This window comes from Schistocerca nitens, chromosome 1, assembly GCF_023898315.1.
Source record: "Schistocerca nitens isolate TAMUIC-IGC-003100 chromosome 1, iqSchNite1.1, whole genome shotgun sequence".
Classification (NCBI taxonomy): Eukaryota; Metazoa; Arthropoda; class Insecta; order Orthoptera; family Acrididae; genus Schistocerca; species Schistocerca nitens.
In genome coordinates this window covers 615,414,387-615,435,458 of record NC_064614.1, presented here as the reverse complement: position 1 = coordinate 615,435,458, position 21,072 = coordinate 615,414,387, and positions in this window count along the sequence as shown.

The window sequence follows — 21,072 nt, the reverse complement described above, 5'->3', positions numbered from 1 at the left end:
ATGCCTCCTTATGAGCCGTAATTTCTCGTCTCTTATCTTCGTTGTCCCTACGTGCAATGTATGTTGGCAGCAGTAGAATCGTTTGACGGTCAGTTTCAAATGACAGTTCTCTAAATTTTCTCAATAGTGTTTCTTGGAAAGAACATCGCCTTCCCTCCAGAGATTCTCATTTGAGTTCCCGAAGCAACACCGTAACATGTGTTGTTCGAACCTACTGGTAACAAATCAAGCAGCCCATCTCTGGATTGCTTCAGTTTCTTCCTTCAATCTGACCTGGTACGTATCCCAGACACTCTACTAGTACTCAAGAATAGGTCACACCAGCGTCCTATACGCGGTCTCCTTTACAGGTGAGCCACTCTTCCCTAAATTCTCCGAATAAACCGAAGTCGACCTCTCGCCTTCCCTATCAGGTTCTCACATGCTTGTTTCATTTCTTATCGCTTTTCAACGTTACGCCCGGCCATTTAAATGGCTTGACTGTGTCAAGAAGGACATTAGTATCCGAACACTACAGGTTTTATCTTCCTACTCATCCGTATAAACACATTTAGGGCTGGCTGCCATTCATCACGCCAATCAGAAAATTGTCTAAGTCGTCTTGTATCTCCCTACAGTCACTCAACTTCGACACCTCACCGTACACCACAGCATCATCAGCAAACAACAGCTGACTGCTGTCCACCCCATCCACCAAATCATTTATATAAACAGAGAACAACAGCGGTCCTATCACACTTTCCTGAGGCACTCCTACCGATATCCTCGTCTCTGATAAACACTCGCAGTCGAGGACAACATACTAGGTTCCATTAGTTAAGAAGTCTTAGAGCCACTCACATATATATCAACGCTACCATCCGGCTGGAGACCTGAGAAACCTTCATCAGCAGTATACGCCGCGAAAGCCTACAGTCACATTGTCGAACACTTTTTCCAGGTCGACAGATCCTATGAACGTGCCTTGATTTTCCTTTAGTCTTTGCCTCCATTATCAATCGCAGCGTCAGAGCGGTCTCTCTCGTGCCTTTGCCTTCCCTAAAGGCAAACTGATCATTATCTAACACATTCTTAATTTTATTTTCCATTCTTCTGTATATTATTCTTTCAAGCAACTTGGATGCATAAACTCTTAAGCTGATTGTGCTGTAATGCTCGCATATCTCAGCTCCTGTAGTCTTCAAAACTGTGTGGAAGGTACGTTTCCGAAAATCGGATCGTATATCGCCAGACTCATACATTCTACGCACCAACGTGAAAGCCGATTTGTTGTCATTTCCCTCGAAGATTTTAGAAATTCTGGTGGAATGTTATCTATCCCTTGTGCTTTATTTAATCTTAAGTCTTCCAACGCTCTTTTAAATTCTGATTCTAATACTGGATCCTCTATCTCTTCTATATCGACTCCTGTTTCTTCTTCTATCACATCAGACAAGTGTTCTGCTTCATAGAGGCCTCCAATGTACTCTTTCCACCTATCTGCTCTCTCCTCCGCATTTAACAGTGGAATTCCCGTTGTACTTTTAATATTACCATCATTGCTTCTCATTTCACCGAAAGTTGCTTTGACTTTTCTGTACTCTGTCAGTCCTTTCAACAATCATTTCTTTCACGATTTTTTCACATTTTTCATGCAGCCCATTTCGCCTTAGCTTCCCTGCACTTCCTATTTATTTAATTCATAAGTGACTTGTATTTCTGTATTCCTGAATTTCCCTGAACATTTTTTTACTTTCTCCTTTCATCGATCAACTGAAGTACTTCTTCTGTTAACCATGGTTTCTTCGCAGTTATCTTCTTTTTACATATGGTTTTTCTTTCCTACTTCCGTGATTGCCCTTTTTAGAATTGTCCATTCCTCTTTTCCTCTTCATCTGTACTGCTTACTGAGCTATTCCTTATTGTTGTATCTATAGCCTTAGAGAACTTCAAGCGTATCTCATCATTCCTTGGCGTATCTCATCATTCCTTGGTACTTCCGTATCCCACTTCTTTGCGTATTGATTCTTCCTGACTAGTCTCTTCAATTTGAATCTAATCTTCACCGTTACTAAATTGTGATCTGAGCTTATATCTGCTCCTGGGTACGCCTTACAATGCAGTATCTGATTTCGGAATCTCTACCTCATCATGATGTAATGTAACTGATATTTTTCCGTAAGTCCCAGTTTTTTCCAAGTGTATGTCCTCCTCTTGTGACTGTCGGACAGAGTATTCGCTATTACTAGCTGAAATTTGTTGCAGAACTCGTCTTCCTCCTCTCTCATTACTGCTACCAAGCCCATATTCTCCGGTAACCCTTTCTTCTACTCCATCCCCTACAACTGCATTCCAGTCGCTCTAAGACTATTAGATGCTGGTTGGTTGGGGGAAGGAGAATAAACAGCGAGGTCATCGGTCCCGTCGGATTAGGGAAGGATGGAAAAGTCAGCCGTGCCATTTGAAGGGAACCATCCCAGCATTTGCCTGAAGCGATTTACGAAAATCGTGAAAAGCCTAAATCAGGACGGTTGGACGCAGGTTTGAACCGTCGTTCTCCCTAATGAGAGTCCAATGTTCTAATCACTGCGCCACTTCGCTCAGTATGACTATTAAATTTCCATCTCCCTTTACGTACTGAATTACCCACTCAGTATCCTCATATATTTTCCCTATCTCTTCAGCTTGCGACGTTGTCGCCATTGGTTGCTGTCGATACTGATGAGAACAGCACTGTCACTGACTGTTCACAGTAATTCACCCTCTGCCCTACCTTCCCATGCATAGCGAATCCTACTCCCTTTATGCCATTTTCCGCTGCTGTTGATATTACCCTACACACATCTGACCAGAAATCTTTTTCTCCTTTCCGTTTCACTTCACTGATCGCCACTATATCTACAATTAGCCTTAGCATTCCCCTTTTCAGAGTTTCTAGCTTCCCTAACACGTTCAAACTTCTGACATTCACGCCACGACTCGTAGAACGCTAATACTCGTACTTTTATTGGCTATTCTATCTTTTTCTCATAGTCATCTCTCCCTTGGCAGTCCCCTCCCGGAGAGCCGAATGGGAGACTATTCCGTGTCCTTTTGGCAATGGTGAGATCATCACCTGACTTTTTCAATTACAAGCCACATGTCCTGTGGATACACATTATGTGTCTTTAATGTAGCGGGTTCCACTGCCGTTGATCATTGCTGTTTCTTTCGGCTTTAGGGGCAGTTTCCCACCTCAAGGGCAAGAGAGTGTCCGGAACCTCTGTGCGCTCCTCTGCCCTCTTTGACAAGGGCGTTGGGAGAATGAGAATGACTTCTTATGCCAGAAGCCTTCGTCCGCCAATGCGGATGATTTTTATTCAAAATTTAAGCATTGGCGGGCTTTGAACGCCGTACCAACGACATTTTGATACTAATCAAAGACGGTACCCCTCTAATTTCAACAATTACGAAAGTTTTTTGATTATATTTAGCAGTTGAAAAATTCATTCTCTTTCACGGGTTTCGAACCTACGACTTTTTACATGAGAAGCTAATGCGCTATTTTTTGACACTACCCCGTTTTTTATCTGTTTAATTTTTAATTGGCGTTTCTTATTTTGTTCCTGGACAGGAAAGAGGATTATTAAAAAATGATGTATTTGCCGCCGCTATTTGTACCCTAAGAAAATAAAGAACTGTACCTCTTCAGGCGTTGACGCCTATCTATGCCTATCCCAACACAACTAACCTATTAGTGTAAGGTGGTAGGAAAATAAGAAAGTAGGGGCAGAAAACATACAGAGAAGCGATGAAAACGAAAGGACTTGTGTAGGGGCTTTTTTATTTATGTTCTGTTTTTTCATGTACCAGTATTCCGGGAGTCAATTGCACATTCGGATCCACACGTAACTTGTTGAAATTTTGATGGATAATCCGTTTGTAGTTCGTTCAGAGCGTGATGTCAGCAAAATAAGAATAAGCAGTTCATGGCGTGGACGTTGCAGCTGGAAGACGGTTCATGAAAGGCGTCCCATAGGAAACTGGAACAGAACTGCTTGTGTCTGGAGTTGAGAACAAGTCACACTGTCAATCATTAAGGTACATCCAATAACCCAGTTCCGATTTCTCGTCGGGGTCAGAAAGGTAGCGGACCGTATGGCTGAGTATGTAATTCATGGCTTTAGTGTTCGTTGCAGGCTAATGAATTATGTGCAGGAATAAAAGTGTCTGGAACGCGATCTGAGCAGGAATCTATGGGGTAAGAAAAGCCAAGATATGCTGCACGAGCCTCCAGATGTCAGATGATCACATGAGAATTTGTGGGCGCCTGCCGGCCGCGGTGATCTAGCGGTTCTAGGCGCGCAGTCCGGAACCGCGCGACTGCTACGGTCGCAGGTTCGAATCCTGCCTCGGGCATGGATGTGTGTGATGTCCTTAGGTTAGTTAGGTTTAAGTAGTTCTAGGTTCTAGGGGACTGATGACCACAGATGTTAAGTCCCATAGTGCTCAGAGCCATTTGAACCCTATCGTCCACACCACAGTCAACACATAGGAGTGTGTCAGCAAGGCGGATTTAGTGCAAACGAAACTTGTTGATCTGTTTGCAATTGACAGTGATATACCAGGTGGATTGGACGCTTCTGTCGAAAAAGTCTGCATGCACCGCTTTTCATACACGACGCCATACGAGCAGGGGAAGCTGGTGTTGGATGAGACTGGAGGGCCGAATCATTTGTAATGCATCATGTACAGTCTTTGCCCAGAGTATTCGTGGAATTGGTAAGGAGTGGAGGATGTAACTTAATTCCAGAGAGAAATGCCGAAAGTGATAAAAAGGGGGGGGGGTGAAATCCCTGATAACACGACTCGGGCTGACAAGGAGACCAGCGCATATTCATGTAAAAGTAATCCGCTGAGGCTCATCAGGCAACAGCGCTGCACTTTCGGTTGGAAGGTAACCGAAAGTACCGTAAATCTGTTCAGCACATGGAATAGTCCAACCCCACCATGCTCCTGTGGGAGGGCAGGGGAGGTATATTGAACTTTGAATAACATCTGGTGCAGACAAAGGATCCCGTCACCATCAACATGCGACGTGCGAGGATAATTGGGCCGGGAACACTTGTGCCACATGAGTGATGTGAGAGGTGTGGTAGACATTCACGTATTGGGCACACAGTACAATGTCTAGATATCTAAACCGGTGATCATTGAGACCAGCCCTGATCATTCGGAGGAGATATCTGCTATTTGTCGCTGCCGAACAACAAAGTTCATTCATAAATTCAATGCCCATGCAGCAGACAGTGGTGGCAATACAGGAGCAACACATCTCTCAGGTAGGCCCTGTCAAATGAGGAGAACCTGCGATTTGGAAACGTTAGGAGAAATGCGCGATACTTCTCCACATGTCACCACCCATGACAGGGGCGCAGGAAGATCATCTTCACTGCATAGGTAGAGGACAAGATCGTTAGCATAGGCCATAGAACACAACCGATGTCCGAGAAATAACAGGTCCACCAGGTGTTGGCGAGGTCCCTCGAGTAGGGGTTCCAACGCCAAATCGTACAGAATCATGGAAAGTGAGCAACCCTCTCGGACAGAGCGCTCGAGCGTTAGAAGCGCGATGAGGCGTCCATTATAGAGTATTCTGGAAGTCGCGCAGCTTAAGAGGCGCATTACCACTGTTACTATATAAGCAAGAAAACTCATGTTCAATCCGTCTTCAAAATCGTGTGGTCGACGTGGTAGAAGTGACTGAAGTAAAGCGATGCCAATGCACCAGGCAGAAGCCACGACTTGGCGAGAGTGATCCTGACCCTGTAACAGAAAAGGTTAAAAAAATGGCTCTGAGCACTATGGGACTTAACATCTATGGTCATCAGTCCCCTAGAACTTGGAACTACTTAAACCTAACTAACCTAAGGACAGCACACAACACCCAGCCATCACGAGGCAGAGAAAATCCCTGACCCCGCCGGGAACCGAACCCGGGAACCCGGGCGTGGGAAGCGAGAACGCTACCGCACGACCACGAGATGCGGGCTAACAGAAAAGGGTCATATGAATATTGTTGTCTACTCCCAGGAAAGTCTGATCAAGAGACGTGACGTATCGTGCTGACTTCTTCAGTTGTGATGCCAACAAATGGGTGAAAATTTTCATATTGCTGTTGAGTGGAGTGATGGGCGGGAAATCACAGATCTTCGATCTCCCACGCAGTTTAGGCCCCAGGATGATAACCCCATCAAGAAAGGTAGCTAGGATCGTTGTTTCGAGAACATCAGTTTATGACAGATGGACAGATGGACATCCAAGTAGGTTCCAACAGACAGCTTAAACACTTGTAAAATTAGAGGGGGAGGCCGTCGGATTCTGGGGACTTTTTGGCAGCTTCTACGTTGCTAGCTTCAATTAAAATCAGATTATGTGGGATGGCAGCGTAGAGCTGGATGAAATGGGAATGGAAATCGTGAACAATGGTGCATTGCGTAGTGTACCGTCGTCCTTCCATGTAAGTGAGGTTGTGTATGAGAGCTCAACGACTACGTCTGCGTTCCGTGAGAAGGTGATACACCAACGACGTTACGTGAGGCATACGGTCATGGACGCAGGACCTGACAGGGGTCCCTTCCAAGCATCGTCGTATGAGTGAAGTGATCTGTGCTTCAGCATGATGCACTATAGCCTGACAGATGGAAAAGAATGCTATCGAAGTGCAGTTATGTAGGATTGTGCAATAAAAGTCCATGGTGCTCGCATGCCAAGCCTTGACATCTTCGCCATATCCCATCAATGTCCTGCATTGAGCGGTTTTGCACAGCATAGCCATCAGGATAGGACGGATGTGTAGGTAGGGTAGTGTCGACGACAGAGGGCTCACGTGTCCTCAATGATCCGTTGGCAATCAGGAACAGTCAGGTAGGCAACTTTCAATTTACACAGGCCAAACTGTGCCACACCTGTCATCGGGTGAGGGTGACATAGCAGATGTAGGCCTCATGTTCAGAGACAGCCAGAGGCATGTCCAGTATTGACAGCAAGCGAATGTGGCCACTCCACTACCATTGTCAGAGGCATGGAAAATGTGTGGGCTGTGTAGCCACTGTGACTGTAGAATTCAGCAACAATCACTTCTCAGAGGAGGGCAATGTGGACAACAGCAGTGTAACTGGTGTTTCTGAACGTCGCCAGTTTATGTGGAGCCAGGCTTGTGGCCAGATTCATCGTCGCAATGCGATAAGTTGTGAACATGATCCCCTTATTGGCGTGGAGAGTCCTGCAGAGATGTCTGGCTGGCGTGAAACATCCGGCGCAGCCACTGTGGGCGCATTCACTGTGTGGAAGCCGGTACAGACGCCATCGTGTGGCACTCCCCGATTGGTGGACCAGTATCCCCATCTGCTCTGTCATCGATATCGTCAGCCCAGGAGATCGAAACCGGTGGTAGGCAGCTGTCACGCCCATCGAAGGCTAGGGGTAGTGATACTGCCACAGTGGGATACAGGGAACCTCCCTCCATGAGATCTGTCATTCTTGGGCGGGAGCGCAGGTTGTGGGAAAGATTCTCCCCAGATGGGACATCAGGAGCAGCCACTCCTGTCATCAGAGAGGTTTAAGGGAGATCACTGTCTGGTATCCGGTCCCCTGCCTGTGCTCCCATATGAAGAAGTCTATCGTCAGAGGGCGTTTGACTTCGCTTTCTCCGTTTTCAAAAATGGCTCTGACTACTATGGGACTTAACATCTGTGGTCATCAGTCCCCTATAACTTAGAACTACTTAAACCTAACTAACCTAAGGACATCACACACGTCCATACCCGAGGCAGGATTCGAACCTGCGACCGTAGCAGTCCCGCGGTTCCGGACTGAGCGCCTAGAACCGCGAGACCACCGCGGCCGGCTTCTCCGTTTTCGAGGCGATTGATTTTCAGAGGTGCTTTTCCATGTCAGAATGTAACCGTTCATTGTCCGAAGTCATGCCTGTCTCAAGGAAAGCAGAAGTAGGCACCACACTCGGTTCGATGTCCATTGAGCACTGGAGAGTGGTTGATCACGTGGCAGGTGAGGTCTCATCTGCACCTTCATTCTCAGCAGGTGAACAGGCGCAGGCGAACGGCTGAGGTGTACGTGTTTGGCAAAGAAGTAACTGTCACTTTGGGAGCTGCGTCACTTGCCAGGATCTGTAGAAATCAGCGGCGGAGACAATCAGATAATCGGACCTAACATGGCGTCCTTGGCCGCATGTCTGTGGCTAGCCATAACACATGACGATGGCTCACACACCACCTATCAGCCGATAGGATGGTATGTATTTGGTATGTCGTGAATGCCTGCCATTTTAGCCCGATGTGGCCCACAACGTTGCTGTAGGCTCAGGAGGCCTCGACAACGATGTCTTGTGACGCTTCGGAAAGGAGCCCAAACAGCCGAATTGTTTGAAGGCCGAAACCAGCATGGTCTACCTTCACCTCCCCAACAGGCTCGTCAGAATGTTTAAACTTTAGTCCTTGTGCATGTTCTTGAACTACGTCTGTACATGCTTCCTCCATCGTCATTTTAATGTAAACGATGCTCCCAGTGATAGAGAAATGAATACCTATCACTTCTTGCGGGTCCAGGCATAGCTCTTTGCGAATGAATTGTTCGATTTCATAATCGAGTGGTCGTGCATGTTCAGCTCGGACTGTAACTTTAAGTGAGAGTCGGCGGCAAGAGTGCGCCATGGGGGTACAGTATTGATGGACACTACAGTATACAAATATCGCGATGCGGAAGTTAACAACTCCGTTGGCGGAGCGCTGCCCAGCGCACAGAGCTGGTCCACATGCGACCATGGCTAACAGTCGACAGACCCTAGACCACAGGTGGTATGTCTTGCCTTGGGAGACATTCCCCTACATTTGCATGGGACCTATGGTAGTAATCGAAGACACGTTGACTGCTGCAAACCACTTACATCCCTTCATGCTTGATGTCTTTCCCGACGGCGATGTCATCTTTCAGCAGTATAACTGTCCGTGTCTTGGAGCCAAAACTGTGGTTTGAGGATCATTATAGTGAACTCACGTTGATGTCTAGGCCACCAGATTTGCCTGATGTGATTCCTATGGAACCCATCTGGGTCGCTACCAGGTATCATTACTGCGTACACAAACTAGTGGCCCCTTATTTACGCGAATTACATGACCTGTACATAGACATCTAATGCCAAATACCTTCAGAAACATACCACATACCGACACAAACATCCTAACAAACTGTCAGATCCCTGATACCAAGAGTTAGCTATGTATTCCATTCCAAAGATGGACAATCAAGCTATTAAGCAGATAGTCATAATGTTTTGTCTCATCAGTGTAATTTTATGTACCTTTTGTACTTTACAGGTAACAACTACTGTAGCACTCTAGATCTGAACATTGAAAGTAATTTGCACAACAGTTTCAATGAAACTGCATGCTGGTAATGCGTACTGCACATATACACTGATACTGAAATTAATTTTGCTCTTTTTTTATAAACATAACTTCATAGTGTGTGTTAGAACATTCTGATGATGTTCTCTCATCCGATAGCATTAGTCCATTTATTCCTCAGTCTGGCGTCCTTTGGAAATTTGAATACAGTTATCTTTTTCCCAGTCTGTTACCATTACAGCCTGGTACACAGAACTTATTCGCCGAAGTGTAATGAAAGCAAATACTACGCCGGTGTGAAAGAGATGTATAGCAATAAAAACATTTTCAGCATCGCCATTCACAGTAAAATGATGTCGGCATATTGGCAGTATACTCTCTTGCTGTGACTTAACGTCACAGTAACGTGGCAAAAATGCTGACTGGCCTTTTTTTCTCAGAGGTGTCGTACCAACTCCACTGTCACCCGTCATATGGCCTGAGAACCAGGAGTGATAGTCTGAGGTTTGATTTCCTTTCGTAGCAGGATCCCTTTTCTCTCATCCGCAGCGCAGCACAGCTGTAGGTCGATGTAATTGTATGCCCCGTTGTGTTGCCCTTCATGGGAAGCCGTCATAGGCTTACGTTTGAGTAAGTTAATACCCACCCACACATAGCGAGAGTTTTTATTGCTTGTCTTCTTGCTTGACAAAGTCTACCTTGGCCGGCTCCAACTGAGAACGTTTGGAGCATTATGGGCAGGGACCTCCAGTCATCTCAGAAGTCTGACGATTTAGCATGTCAATTGGATAGAATTTGGCTCGATTTCCCTCAGGAGAACATCCAGTAGCAAGCCAAATAACTGCTTCAATAAGGAGCAGAGGTGGACCAACGCATTATTGATTTGCTCAATTTGTGAAGATCTTTCTATTGAATGAAACAATCAATTTTTCTGAAATTGTAATAATTTGATTGCCCGTACATGTACATCACATCTGCCGATTGTTGTCCGATTCGGATAACTTCTTCGTAGTGCGTTACGTTTATAGCACTAACGTTGTTACAACTGGAGCTGACAGTAACATTTTCCTCATTTACGCATGAAATAAAGCATTGATTTTAACAAATGAACGATTTATTATATGTTATTTAGTATTGCATATGTAGTACTACAGTTAACTTAAGTTCTGTGTTATTCAGAACTCTTCTAGTTTTAACAGTCGGCCAAATGGATGCTTAATGTACTTTGAAACATTGTATTTACGATTCTTACAGCGTACAGGTTTTACAAGATCCAGAATTACATTTTCTCAGTGAATTCCCTCGTTTTGCTATACTGTGCACTATTTATTTCATTATTTACACGGAAATTGAAGATGAAATGTTAGTTTTGCAAGACGCATTTAGTATCCAAACAATTCCTTAATGTTATAAGAAATGACATCCAATTTTCTTTGTCACCTCCGTATTTTATACATATTATATGTTTACATTTTTATGATGATCACTAAGTGTACCGCAGATGATAATGAAACTGCATGAAGATATGAAGCAGAATACATTTCAAAATTCGGATTATTGAGAAAATTGTTATAATGACATAACATTAACAATAAGCTTCGTAACTTCTGTTATAGAATAAGAGTGTGCGGTCTTCGCTGGTTCACTGACGTTTGCAAATCAGGGGCCTGAAAAATTTGGTATGAAGGGCAGTAGCCGTGACGTTCAACAGATGTCTCAGGTTAGCAATAGAGAACATATCAGAAAATTGAAGAAATAACGAAGATGGTAGTAGTGTATCACAAGCACTTCCTTTGTTAATGTTTGTGATGTAGATGAAAAACATTTGTGTTGTAGTGATTAAATTTTGTGCAGTGGTTCTGGACACAGCCTAGCAAAATTAATTTTGAAATTATGCACAGTATATTCCGTTAGCGAAATTTTGCTTTCAGTATCCTGGCTATTAATGTACTGACTATCACATCTTTTACTCACTGTCAGTTGTCATGAAGTTCTTCATAGATTTTTATACAAAGTAAACAAAACAATGCCTAATTGTTGCTTGAGATATAAGGATACTTAATGTATCAGTGATTTAATCACTGAGCGCAATGTTTTTTTGTTACAATCATATCGAACAAAGTACGAAAATTTCATATTATACTTCATTTTCCCATATAGATTTGTTGCAAATGTCTCTGGATTGATGACTTCATCATTTCTTCTGTTGATTTTAAACACATAAGAAAATCGAAAATTGTTTGCGCAGAATCTAGATTCAGGTTCTTTTCGACGACAGAGGCTTTGATGTTGTGAGGAGTCCACTAGTAGCATCGCTGCCACGAAGGAAAAATACTTCTCTGTTTCCCACCAGCGTTGTATGGTGTGGCACGAGCATTGTATGGTGTGGACTCTCTTTGGAATAACAGTCTGTTCTCTGACTTGAAATGTGCCATTCGTGTTTAGTAAGCTCCTATACGTGGTAGTAAATCACTGTTTATATCGGGCGTTTGTGTGTAGTTTATGCTCCTTTACCGCCACCGTAGCTAGGAACCACACTGATGGTGCGCGACGAACATCTCTGACTGCATTTCCTCACCGGTACTAACCGCACCGGTAGCTAAGCAGTAGCAATGCATCCGTTTTCGGATTTCAGAGTTTCACAATCACCGCGAAAAGACAGTGACTTCAGTGCAGCTTCGTGTTACGTGCCATGCTACACCACCCAAACGACAGTGTCTCATCAGACTGTGCCTAAAATCGAGGATGTGATGCAACAGTGCCACGCACTGACTGTGGATGATACAAATCTTCTGCCTGAACAATAGCGTCAGACGTACACTTCGACCGATGTGCACGGTGTAACCACTGCACCCATGACGTTTCTAGCGTTTCCTGTTCGTTGGACTGTGCAATGTTCCTACCCCTTTGGCCACCTGAGTGTTACGTCTACCACATCGTACGTGTCTACACTCCCACCTGAATAGTTGTACCAGACTGCATTTTGTCAAGCGTGCACGGTGTTCCTACCGCACACACGAATTTTCCAGCTTTTCCGTGCAACACTCAGAGCCATTTTCGTCGGCCGTGTACATTGCACCCACCGTGTCGCGAGTATCCACAGTTCGCCGCTCGAGCCAGAACCGTTGACACAGCCACGCCTGAACTGTTAACTAATGATGCTGCTGCAGTACTTATCATGCCAGCTTTCAGTACGCTGACTGCACTCGCACGCTAAACTACACCACGCCTACAACCTTGGGACTACTCGCGTACTGTCCATCCAACATTCACGCTTCCACCGTTCGCGCCGATAAAACCGCAAGGTGGCTCGCCGCGTCAGAAACCCCAGTGATGACGTTCCTACAGATGTGCTTCTGTCCTGTGTACGGTCATTTTAAAAGTGGATCACCAAGTGTACTGAAGTTAGCGGTACTACGTTTCAACACTTGCTCTAATTGGAAAAATAGAATAGCGTTCACCTCACCAAAGTGAAGCATCGAGAAGTTCCTTGTTCGTCATGTCAGAGCAATACAACGTTGTGTATGGGGTTCCCCCTAGAAGTTATAAAACACTTGTCTGTCCTACTCTCGCAACATGGAAGTTGGGTCCCACGTGCCACTGGATATTCCAGGGCCATTCAGCAGCAAGCCGTAAATTACGATTGTGTACCCATTTCTATTCCTCCGATTTCAGAGCCATCTGTGGCGAAACGAAGAAAATGCTTCAGACAAAATTTTTGTGGGTTTTGCTGTAGAATCGTAGTCTAAAATTTAAAAAAAATTGGATTTCTCATTGAAGTTTTCAAAGTTACCAGCCACTACCTATGCACGGGGTCGGTTGGGGAGTGTAGTGTGGTATCTTTGGATGTCTCCCCTCGAGACAAAGAAATTGGAACAGCAACTTCTTTTGATCCGATGTGTAATTTGCGAGATATTTCAATGCCTCCAGTTACAATGAACACCCTGTACATAATTAAATTTGTGTGGAACCCTCAGAAAGTTAGCACTACTAGCATTTGTCTGATCTTTTATCTACACATTCTCCCAGATATTGTCCATTGTAAGTCTTATGTCCTCATGGAAGAAAGTAGACGGTGGTATAATCGGCTAATACTGGGAACGACCGAGGCTTCCGCTGAGAAACAATTACATGTCCAGTTAAGGTTGGTAGGTGGCTGAATTCGCTTCACTGTTTGAAATACCTATATGTAAGCAAAACGCATAATCCTCTAGTTTTTATTTCCGCAGTTTGGGTTGCGCAGTAGTTCCCAAACTTCGCAGTCAATCCTCGCCATAGCAAGTGACCTTGTGTGGCTGGCTGTCGCGCTATGGGTAAATCCCTAATCTCCTCTGCTGTTCAAATACTTTCAGAACACAAAAAGCCACACCGGCGGATATTTTCACTTTGTAATTCTTTCGGCTAATAAGCTCCCATTCCCTGAACGTGGTTGCATGTACGAGAAGTATCCAATGTGACGTACATGTTGCAGTAGCTAGACAGTCGTTTTCCAGTGCGACAATGCGATGCCAAATCTATAGACTATGTAAGTGGGCTGCTTCTGTGTTGGCAGCGCTGTGTAGCCCTTTGCATTGGATCTCTGACTGCGCTTTCTTTGTAAGAGACTCTGTGGCTGGTTAGACTCGTTGTTGGAAGTTAATCGCCAATAGCGTTGGGCAGTTGGAAGTTAGTCGCCAGCAGTGATGGAAGTACTGTTGGGCAGTTGGAGGTGAACAGCCAGCAGTGATGGATGTTAAATGTGAGAAGTTAGCATTGATGGAGGGTAGAGATCTGAAGTGTTAGCGTAGGCTAACGATCAGGAAGTATCCGACTTGGAGATTGAAAATTATCATGATTATATATCTTTGTATTGGATGTCAATGACGGTTTATACTCGCGTTTGAACTGTATGTGACATTATTAAGGCAAAAAATACATTATTTGGTTTGCAACCATATCTTTCCTTTGCTAACGACATGCCTATTAGTAGTTAGTCGCTTTAGTAGTTAGAATCTTTTATTTAGCTGGCAGTATTGACGCTCGCTGTATTGCAGTAGTTCGCGTAATGAAGATTTTTGTGAGGTAAGTGCTTAATGAAATGTATAGGTTGTTGTTCAGATTTCTTTTTCGTCAGGGCCATTCTTCTTCTGAAGTCAGATTGTAATTTTTTTGAGCAGTCAGATTGCGTTGCGCTAGAATATTGTGGGTCAGTGTTGACATGATAAGAAAAAGTAAAGAGAAAGTAGGCTGAGTACGTTCAGTTTTACTCAGCTGTTTCAGAATCAAATAACGTAGAAGTTTCATCTTCTCAGTCATTCTGCAGCTTAAGTACAGACACACTCATTAAAGTAAAGAAGTTTCAACTCTTGCGTAGCGAGCACGGCAGCACATTGGTTTGTAAAAACGCGGAGGTCGTCCATGCCGTTATTTATAGTACGAAGGGCGTTCAGTATGTAATAAAACACACGATTTTTTTCTGAAAGCAGGATTGTTTAATTCAGGTTTTCAATACACCATATTATTCCGCAATCTTTTGGCTACAAAACCCTATGTTTCAACATAATTTCCGTTCAATGCGACGGCCCTACGCCGCCTTACTCAAAGGACCTGTATACCTGCACGGACCACTCTACTGGTCGACATCGGAGACAACGTCGAGCTACGTCAGTAACCTTCCCATCATGCACGTACTGCTTGCCGTGGAGGGCTCAACAGATGCAAGCCGTGAGGTGCAAGATCCGGACTGTACGACGGATGAGGAAGAACAGTTTAATATAGTTTGGTGACTTGCCCTTGCGCAGACTTGAGTGTTGCCTTGCGTTGTCATGGAGAAGAAGAACTTCGTTTGCATGTTGTGACGCCGAACACGCTAAAGTAGTTTCTTCAATTTCCTGAGGCTAGCACGTTAAACAACAGAGTTGATAGTTGCGCCATGACCTTACCGGCTGAGGGAGCAGCTTTGAATTTGTTATTCGGAGGAGAGGTGGCTTGACGCTACTCCATGGATTACCGCTTCGTTTCTGGTTCGAAGTGATGAACCCATGTTTGACCGCCTGTGACGATATTCGATAGAAAATTGTCACCATCAGCTTTCTGACGTGCAAGCAATTCCAGACAGGTAATCTTTCGTTGCTCTTTATAGTTTTTTGTCAGGCGGCGAGGAACCCAGTCAGCACACACCTTTCAGTATCCCAACTGGTGGACGAGTCTGTCAGCACTACCAACAGAGACGTCCAGTTGTGCAGCGAGGTGTTTGTCATCTGTAGAGCACCTCGAATGAGAGTGTCCGCACGTTCCATCTTTGCAGGAGTCACAGCTGAGTGCGGCCGACCAACACGCGGGAGATTGCACAGGTTTGCGCGACCTTGTTGCGTTGATGACAGACGCCTCTTCCAACGACCCTCCGTGCTTTTGTTAACTGCTAGGTCTCTGCAGACATTCTGCAAGCGCCCATAAATATCTGCGACGGTCTGGTTTCCCCCCAAAAAAACTCAACGACAATTCTCTGCTTAAAACGCCACTCCATTACATATATACTACTGGCCATTAAAATTGCTGCACCAAGAAGAAACGCAGATGATAAACGGGTATTCATTGGACAAATATATTATACTAGAACTGACATGTGATTACATTTTTACGCAATTTGGGTGCACAGATCCTGAGAAATCAGTACCCAGAACAACCACCTCTGGGCGAAATAACGGTCTTGATAAGCCTGGGCATTGAGTCAAACAGAGCTTGGATGGCGAGTACAGGTACAGCTGCTCATGCACCTTCAACACGATACCACAGTTCATCAAGAGTAGTGACTGGCGTATTGTGACGAGACAGTTGATCGGCCACCATTGACCAGACGTTTTCAATTGGTGAGAGATCTGGAGAATTTGCTGGCCAGAACAGCAGTCCAACATTTTTTGTATCCAGTAAGGCCCGTACAGGACCTGCAACATGGGGTCGTGCATTATCCTGCTGAAATGTAGAGTTTCGCAGGGATCGAACGAAGGGTAGAGCCACGGGTCGTAAAACATCTGAAATGTAACGTCCACTGTTCAAACTGCCGTCAATGCGAACAAGAGGTGGCCGAGACGTCTAACCAATGGCACACCATACCATCACGCCGGGTGATACGCCAGTACGGCGATGACGAATACACGCTTCCAATGTGCGTTCACCGCGATGTCGCCAAACACGGATGCGACCATCATCATGCTGTAAACAGAACCTGGATTCATCCGAAAAAATTACGTTTTGCCATTCGTGCACCCACGTTCGTCGTTGAGCACACCATCGCAGGCGCTCCTGTCTGTGATGCAGCGTCAAAGGTAACCGCAGCCATGGTCTCCGAGCTGATAGTCTATGCAGCTACAAACGTCGTCTAACTGTTCGTGCAGGTGGTTGTTGTCTTGCAAACGATCCCATCTGTTGACTCAGGGATCTAGACGTGGCCGGACGATCCGTTACAGCCATGCGGATAAGATGCCTGTCGACTGCTAGTGATACGAGGCCGTTGGGATCCAGCACGGCGTTCCGTATTACCCTCCTGAACCCACCGATTCCACATTCTGCTAACAGTCATTGGATCTCCACCAACGCGAGCAGCAGTGTCGCGATACGATAAACCGCAATCGCGTTAGGCTACAATCCGACCTTTATCAAAGACGGAAACGTGATGGTACGCATTTCTCCTCCTTAGACGGGGCATCACAACAACGTTTCACCAGGCAACGCCGGTCAACTGCTGTTTGCGTATGAGAAATCGGTTGGAAACTTTCCTCATGTCGGCTCGTTGTAGGTGTCACCACCGGCGCCAAACTTGTGTGAATGCTCTGAAAAGGTAATCATTTGCATATCACAGCATCTTCTTCCTGTCGGATAAATTGCGCGTCCGTAGCACGTCATCTTCGTGGTGTAGCAATTTTAACGGCAAGCAGTGTACCTTTTGAAGGCTATTTATAGCGGCGCCACCTACCAGTTCTTCATGAAACTATAGCGGCTGAAGCGGGACTATTCGACCATGTCTCAAAACAAATTCCACATTTTGTAAACCGTTATTGGCCGCAGAAAAAAAAGTTGCATTACTCATCGAACGCCCCTCGTAAATGGGAAGTGGAACTTGCTGTTTTTTGACGCGCAGGTCGAAGGCCACATCCGCACGTGGCGGGCAGCGGTAGCGGTGTCAAGTGAGTGGCCCCGCTTTGTAATTAACACTGTATTTTCGTCCGGAATTCGAGAAACGCAGGTAATTACCGTGCAAAGAGGTGCAGCCTGTTGTGCGGGGATTTAACGGGTAAGGAATGCGCAGAATGAAAGCGCTCGTCCACGCGGCGTGTGTAGTGGGGCGGGAACGGTCCAGGAATGGGGTGGGCTGCGGTAATGGGCGTGGCGGGCTACAGATACCATTAGCGCGGGATTATCCCGGGCCGGCCGGGCGCGCGGCTAAACGGATGGGCCCGAGCGACGGCCAGGCCAGCGGGCCGCGCACGTCGCGCCATTACCCGCACGCCGCGCTCCTCTGCGCGGTCTTCTCTACGTCGTGCCAGTTCCACCTGTCCAAACAGGTAGCAAGCTGTTTCCCGGTAGGGGACGGAGCGAAATACGAGTCGCGTTAACGCGCTGCAGATGGTCCATCCAGTTGTTTCGGAGGAGCTGTGACTATTTCGACCACTCTTCAGTTGTGACGTTACGGCCTCTCGCGTCTACAGAGGGATCGTCTTTCGTGAAATACTCGTGAACAGGTGGGAGAGAAAGCGTAGCTTCTGAAGAGATTTACGAAAGGCATCTAGTTGGACAGTTCTTCAAATTAAAAATACAGACTTCGCAATAAACTCACCCACCCGCTGACGTAAAGTTCACATTTACTGCACACATTCACACACGTTGCCAACATATCAGTCGTGGACTTATTAGGTAGTCATTTAGAGAAAATGTTTTACCCTAACATATACGACGGAAATTAAAGTGTTACACCTTGGAGCACCACTTCGTTATATACTATTATCTCAGGTTTCGTGGAGACGTTTTTAATTAATTTTTTTGGCTCATTCGTTCCTGGATCGAGACAATACAATGAATTATAGTAATGATAATCAAAAAATTTCATACAAACTCTCGGCGCTTTTTTCTCTTTTCTTTATTTATTATTTTTTTTAAGGTCCGTTCATGTGTTTTCAACCGTGTTTCTTCTCTCTATCGTAAATCGTAAATCGTGAAGAAACAGCACCCGAAGACGACGGTGGATCGAGCTCGAAAACTTTTTGCTTAAAGGTGCGGAACCTTTTGCCATGCCAAGTCACCCAACAATCTTATAAGGGCTAAAGATACAAAATAAAACATACAAAGGTAACAGTATATTCTAAAATAAGAAGACAATTTAAATTACGACACTTACGATATGCAACTACGAGTGCCGTTTGGTTTAAACGTTCATTACATAACAGGTATTAAATTATTAAACTTTCATCTTATTCTGAACAGATGTTGTTGTCTTTAGTCCGAAGATGCAGTTCTCCATGCTATCTATCTCGTGCAAGCTTCTTCATCTCCGAATAACTACTGCAACTCACATCCTTCTGAATAGGCTTATTGTAGTTATCTTTTGGCCTCCCTCTACGATTTTTAGCCCCTATAATTCCTTCCAGTACTAAATTGATGATCCCTTGATGTCGCAGAATGTGTCCTACCAAACCATCCCTTCAAGTTGTGGCACAAATTTCTTGCCTCCCCTGTTCTGTTCAACACATCCTCATTAGTTAAGTGATATACCCATCTAATCTTCAGCATTCTTCTGTAACACAACATTACGAAAGCTTCTATTCTCTCTCTGTTCTATCTAAACTGTTTTCATGGCTACACTCCATACAAACACTCAGTTCTATATTCGGTGTTAACAAAATTCTCTTCTTCATAAACGCTTTTCTTGGCATTGCGAATCTACATTTTATATCCTTCCTTCTTCGGTCGTCATCAGTTATTTTGTTGCCCAAATAGCAAAACTCATTTACTACTTTATGTGTCTCATTTCCTAATTTAATTCCCTCAGTCAGTGCTTCATTTCTGACAGTACGTCGTACCAGTACCCCTGACGAAAAGAAAGCGTTGCAATATCATTTTAAGAAGGCTACATTTAAAAAAAAGAAAAGAAAGAGAAAAGAACCCGGAAGGTCACAGTACCGTAAATTCTTTTTTTACAAATCAAGCATTGCTCTCAGCATCACCTGAGTTAATTCAATTACCCTCCATTACCTTTATTTCACTTTTGTTGATATTAATATTACATCCTCCTTTCAAGACACTGTCTACTCTGGTCAATTGTTCTTCCAAGTCCTTTTTCTGTCTCTGTCAGAATTACATTGCCATCGGCGAACCTGAAAGTTTTATTTCTACCTCAAATTTAACTCCTACTCCCAATTTTTTCTTTCGTTTCGTTTGCTGCTTGTTCAGTAACATCACTCCCTTCTCAACCACTGCTTTCCTTTCATGCCCCTAGACTCTTATAACTACCGTCTGTTTCTGTACAGTGTGGGGTCTTGCTTTATCCCGCTGGAATATGTTATTTCATAGCATAGTCATGAAGGTTAAGACGTTCTTACCACATTGTATTCAGCATCTCTCCAACAGTTAGTGAGATGCGAGGTTCTAAGATTCATGGTTCCTAATGCCTTTCAGTAGGTCGTCTGCTGACTTCTGGCGTCGATATGATAGCCACAAACTGATGCGAGACGAATCGCTGAGTTATGGGAATACCAAGCAGGTTTCAGAGTATTCAAATCCTTTATTGAATGAATACAAAACCTCGAGACCATTCTTTAGTACAGCAAGAAACGAGCCAGACAGTCTTCAGCTGCCTTCATAGACTTCAACTAGCATAGGACCCATGGATAGATCCATTCTCTTTGGGATACTAACAGAACTAGGACTCTAGGAAGAACTCACTAGGTTGGTGCAGGCCATCGTGTAAGAAAACCCAATTCAGTATGAAATATAGAGAATTACTGAGAAAGTTTCCCGATCAATACAGGGGTGAGGCGAGGAGACCGTATTTCTCATATATTGTTTAACTGGGTCCTGGAAACAATCGTCAGGGAATGGACCAGATCTCTACCAGCAAACACCGAGTTAATGGGGAACAAACCAGACAACCTAGGAATCCCATGCTTGGGTTTTGCTGATAAACTGACCCTAGAGAAAAACGACATTCAAGACACTTCTTTGCAGCTCCAAGCGCTGCATTTAATAACAGAAAACAGGTCTCTTGGTCAACATCGGAAACACCGAATGTGTTACCAATATTAAAGACTCCCTAACAACGATAGGAGTCAGCTCTGCCAAGCATATCAAGGGAACCAAAACCGTCAAGTACCTTCGATAGTGGATCTCCGCTGATCTCAGAGAAATGGTAGCTCTCAAACAAATGTAAATGGAACTAGGCATATGCTAAGTTTACAGAAAAATGTACGCCTCGGAACATGTACCGAGGATTATGAAACTAAGACACTATATAGTCAGATCGTTAGTCTTCTGTGCAACAAGGTGACCTTAATAAGAGACCTCGAAATAAAGAAATGAAATTCCTAAGGAAGATAATTAGATCAAGGACCCAATCAGATGGAAGACGATGGTACAAAGCTAATCGTTAAGTCCACCAACACCAATAAAACCTTACCGATGCTATCAGAAAAAAACAACTAGCTTTCTATAGCCACCTGTG